The sequence below is a fragment of the Leptonychotes weddellii genome, unplaced genomic scaffold (assembly GCF_054177405.1).
Source record: "Leptonychotes weddellii isolate Sample4059 unplaced genomic scaffold, ASM5417740v2 HiC_scaffold_11822, whole genome shotgun sequence".
Lineage (NCBI taxonomy): Eukaryota > Metazoa > Chordata > Mammalia > Carnivora > Phocidae > Leptonychotes > Leptonychotes weddellii.
The window spans coordinates 1-5,011 of NW_027696365.1; the positions used below are offsets into that span (position 1 = coordinate 1).

General features: G+C 57.1%; 1 long non-coding RNA gene across 2 annotated transcripts; it reads right to left on the reverse strand.

The window, feature by feature from the left end:
* Positions 1-6: 6 nt before the first annotated feature.
* Positions 7-4,660, reverse strand: LOC145718184 (uncharacterized). 2 transcript variants are annotated; one of them, XR_014141633.1, is made up of 3 exons: positions 3,092-4,660; positions 1,775-2,258; positions 7-836 (listed from the first exon to the last, which is right to left on the reverse strand). It is a non-coding gene; the product is annotated as an uncharacterized LOC145718184 (long non-coding RNA). The 2 variants fall into 2 exon arrangements; XR_014141632.1 differs by having other exon boundaries at positions 2,895-4,660.
* Between the last annotated feature and the right edge of the window lie 351 nt (positions 4,661-5,011).

Here is a 5,011-nt window from a genome sequence, read left to right on the forward strand (position 1 = left end):
GGTGGAGGGTCTTGGAACAGCCAAGGTGAGAGCAATATATTCAAAGATTAGCTCCAGGACAGGGCCCCAGGCCCGCAGTGGAGGGGGCCCATATCAAACCCTCAGCAGGCCACAGGGGGATGCCTAGGGAGGAGGGTCAGCATCCTCATAAACATCCCATGGCTGTCGGCCGGCCACTGGGGGCACCTCTCAGCTGTGCCATGGGTTGGCAAAAATGCTTCCAACCCCAGGGCCCAGAGTACATAAATCCCACTGTAAGCGGTTGCTAAATTCATCGTGAAATTGAAAACAGCATCCACCACTTTCCAAGCTCTTGGCTGTGGGGCTTCAAAGCATGATGAAGCATGTTTGTGTCCCCAGGATGCCCTACTGTACCCAAGTCGACCAGGAGATTTGGTAGCCACGAGGCTGGTGGGCTTCACTGCTTATAAAACCGGAGTGCTGATAAAGGTGTAAAGCTTTAGAAGCTTCTAGTATGTGCCTGCTCGTGGTCATCATGCAGCAACTTTGCGTGGAGAGTACGTCAGATGATACATGCGTCTGGCGAGAAATGGAAGCCAGCCGTGTTAGATGGGAGTTCAGAGCAGAGCTGCACGCTTGCGTAAGTACCGTTTATTTTGTGGCATAACTAAATGTAGCTGCTGGATAGGCCGGAACATTAAACATGAAAAATATATTACCTAAAAGCCTTCAATAATTCTAAAGACTGCACCACGGGCCTTCAGATCAGAGACCACCACATTGCTCGGTAGGCGTACCTGGGTCAGGGTAGCATCAAACAGCTTGCAGGCCTCGTTGCTTGTGGTTGAGAGTGGGAGCCCTGCATCCTTCCAGGCCTACACACAGCGAGAAAGAACATCCATGTAATCCTCCAAACGTCAAGATAAACCCCAACCCCCAAGCCCGGAAGATCTCCAAATGCAGAAGATTATCACCCGGTTTGGGTTTCCATAAGCCCCAGCCTTGAGGGCATGGACTCTCAGATTTCATAGACCGGTGCAGAGCACATGAAGCTGAGCCCTGGGTGGGAGAGCCTGATGTAAATCCCAGGGGTCTCTAAGTAGCTGTGTGCCTCCCAGCAACATCCTCTGTCAGGCCCTTGGCTGGCCCCACATGGGGCTCCAGAGGATGTATGGGGCAACTGTGAAGTGTCTGCCAGGGGAGCACACATACAGTACGGGGAAGTCCCTGAGAAGGCTTGACAGAGGTCTGGGAGGGCAGAAAAGGGGTATAGCGTTAGCACGCGTGGTGGGCAGGGTGGTCTTTCCATCTAGCTGGCAAGGCTATCTGCCAACCACCAAAACAACTCCTCTCCTCCCTCAGCTTCATCAGACGACTCAGACCTGTTAACCCTTAGGGCTGCCTCTGGTGTCCTACCAGGGCCTGTGACTCCCCTGGGAGAGGAAATGTCCTCTACTCCCCCAGCACCGATTGCCTATTGCATGACTGGGGGGCAAGTCCCCTGAACTCCAACTTCCTCCTCTGCAAAAGGGGTTCGGTCTTGGGACCTGGAGGGTCCCAAGCAAGCAGACGTCCCCGCTGTGCCATGCCAGGGCTAATGCTTTTTAGGTCCCGGGGTCTCCGCGGGGCCTAGAAGCGCGGCCGGGGTCCCACGGGAGGGTGCTCTGGTCCCTTCCTGCACCCAGGACGCACGCCAGGACCTCACGGCCGGTTCCCCGGCTGACCTCGGGTCCCGCGCAGGTCGGTTCTTGTCCCACCGCGGGCGCCAGGCCATCCCGGGGCCGTGGGCCGGCCGGCTTCTGACTCCACGTACCTGGCAGTCGCGCAGCGAAGCAGGAGCAGCCATGGTGCCGCGAGGGTGGCGGGAGGGTACGGAGTCCAGGCACCGCCCCAGCCTTCCGTGTGGGGGCGGGGGACGGACACCGCGGGGCGGAGCGGCCGCGCTCCCCCGCTCGCTCACTGGTCAGCTGCGCCGACCCCGCCCCGGGGCGCTCCGAGGGGGTCCGCGCCAGCCGGGCCGGGGTTAGGCTGAAAGGGGTACGCTGCGGTGGGAGCCTTGCGGGGCACACCTGCCTCCCCCATCAGACACGGAGCCTGGGCGGCAGGGCCTGAGGGCGGTCCGGGATTCGCTCACCGTCTCAATTCCTTCCCCACCCCCGCCAGGGGGCTCTTCCCTGCTGGGGACTCTGTTGGGGACGCAGCTGCAGAGTCCCTTGGGAGGCAGGGGACCCCCTAGGGCAGCGGTCACTTTCAAGCTCTTCGGAGTCCCATATTAAGCCTTGCGCGCGGGTACGTGCCTAGAGATCATTTTTTGAATCAAACTGAAAGGCGCTCACAACTACAGTCTGTAAAGAAAATCTGCAATATGATCCCATTAGATAACGTTTACTACTATGCAAAACAATATATTGCTGAGGGACTGACTCTTATATAAACGCTAGGGGAACACGAAATAATAGCAAAAACTGAATTCAGATCCATGGGTGCCTCCAGTGCTGCTGAGGATTCTTTCTTGAAGGGTACACTGAGGCCGGGGACTGCATAGGATGGTTCTATCTCTTTAATAGGGATGCGGGCACATGGTGGCTCTTGGTTATTTTTTCTGTCTTTTCACAGATCTTAGATCTTTTATAGTACTCCCACTCCCCTCTGCTTACCGTCCCACTTCCCTATTCTACCATGTCTGCAAAACTTGCCCAGAGTTTTCCGTGGTTGTCCACACCTTATCAGGGACAGTAAAGGCCTTCCTCCTCCAAACCCAGCAGCTACCTTGGCCATGTCTAGCACCTCCTCTTCCTCATCTTGAGCTGCTCTGACCCAGCAGGCCACGCTGCTCCATTCTTGATTCCCCTCTTCCCCTGGCTTCCAGGACAGCACACCCTCCTGGTTTCCCTCCTGCCACCACCACTTCTCCGTCTCTTTGTCCGCCTCACCTCTAAATACTGGAGGGGACCAGAGTCCGTCTCCTTCTCCATCTGTGCCTCCTCCCTACATGCGTCCGATGTCCCCAATCTGAGTTTTCAGCCCTGACCTTTCTTGTTGTCTTGGTCAGCTCAGACTGCTAAAACAAAATACCATAGACCTGGGTGGAACGGGGCTGGTGTTTGACCAGCAAGCATTTATTTCTTACAGCTCTGGAGCCCAAAGTCCAGGGTCAGGGTGCCGGCACGATCCGGTTCTTGGTAAGGGCCATCTCCCTTGTTTGCAGATGGCTGCCTTCTTCTGTCCTTACACGGCCTATCCTTGGTGTGTGGGGCACTCAGAGAGAAGGAGAGAGAGAGTGGATGAGAAAATAAAATCCTATTAAATGTTGCCTACAAAAGACCACTTTAAATATAAAGACATAAGTAAGTTGAAAAGAAGTGCATGAAGAAAAAAGATACGCCATAGAGACAGTAAGCATAAGAAGGCTAGTATGGCTATTTTATTTTCCAGTTTTATTGACATACAATCAACATATCATCCAGCATTTGAATATCAGGTAAAATAGACTTCACAACAAAGATCGTTACTAGAGATAAACAGAGACATTTCATCATGAGAAAAGGACCAATTCATGTGGACATAACCACAAATGTGTATCCACCTAATAGAGCCTCAAAATCCATGAAGCTAAAATGGACAGAGTTAAAGGGGAAAAGAGACAATTTCCCAGTCACCACAGGAGACATTAACAGCCTCTCTCAGCAGAGACAGCAAAACTAGAGAAAAATCCAGAAAAGACATAGGAGAAGGGACGGGTGGGTACCAAGTATCCTGATGGACTCCACGTTTGTAGGACGACCCACCCAACAACGGTAGAATACACGTGGTCTTCAAGTGCACGAAGACAATACATCAAGGCAGACCACACTACTGTATGAGCTTTCAAACAAGTCTCAATCCATGTAAAGGGTTCAAAATCATATCGAATGTATTCTCTGACCACGACAGATGTAAGTTAGAAATCAATATACCCGGAAGATTTCACACAAACTCCAAATACCTGGAAATTAAACAACGCATTTCAGTTGATGGGTCAAAACCCAAACGGGGGGAAGTAGAAATATTTTTAATTGCATGATAACAAAACTACCACAAAAGTGCAGGAGGCAGTTAAGCAGTGTTGGGTGGGACGTTCACAGCATTAAATGCTTCCATGAGAAACGAAGAAAGATCTGAAAGCAAGGACTCGGGGTTTCAACCTAAGAAAGTAGGAAAAGCAAAGCAAAGGCAGAAACCCGGAGTCAGACCGCCCTGGGCTCTCAGCGAGCTCACAGTCCCTCTGGTTTTTGCCCAGGGGAGCGGGATTCCAGCTAAGGGGCCTTTGCAGGCTCTTGGGAACCTGGGCCGCCTTAATTCCATTAGCAGTCCTGGTGGGAGGCCTGCAAGGGCGTGGGAGGGGGGCGGGGGACCCCGGAAGCCCACCGCATTCGCCGCATCAGGGTCGTGACCCCGCGGCCCGCGCCCCCCGCTTCCCGCGCCCCCCGCGGCGGTTGGCTGGACCCCGCGGCCTGCGGCGGCAGCTCCCAGCTTCCCGGGCAGGCGGCGCCATGCGGCCCGGAACCCCGCTCCTCCTCCTGCTGAGCCTGGGCCTGGGCCTGGCCTTGGGCCTGGATCGCGGCCTCCTCCCGCAGCCCCCGGCTCCTCGCAGGGCCCGGGCTGCCGTCCTCGTCTCCTGCGCGCCCGCCGCGCCCGCGTCCGGACCCCGCCGCCCGGATCCCGCCTCGGCCCGCCGCCCCCCGCCTGCCGCCCGGACCGGGGGCCCGGCGCAGGGAGACGTGGCCGCGCTGCGCGGCTGGAGGGGCGCCCCGGGCGCCGGGGAGCCGGCCGCCAGCGCCCGCCTCCAACTGCGGCCCCGCGCGGCCCCTGGCGGCGGCGTGGTCCTGCGCGGCGGCGGCCGCCTCTGCCTGCCCCGCGGGCCCGCGCGCCCCTTCTGCGTCCTGCTGCGCGTCGTGCTGCGCGCCCGCCTGGCCGCCGCGCCCACGCTCGTGGACCTGCGGCTGTCCGCGCGCCACGGCCGCCTGTCCCTGCTGTGGCGCACCCCGCTGCACCGCGCGCTCGGGCGCCC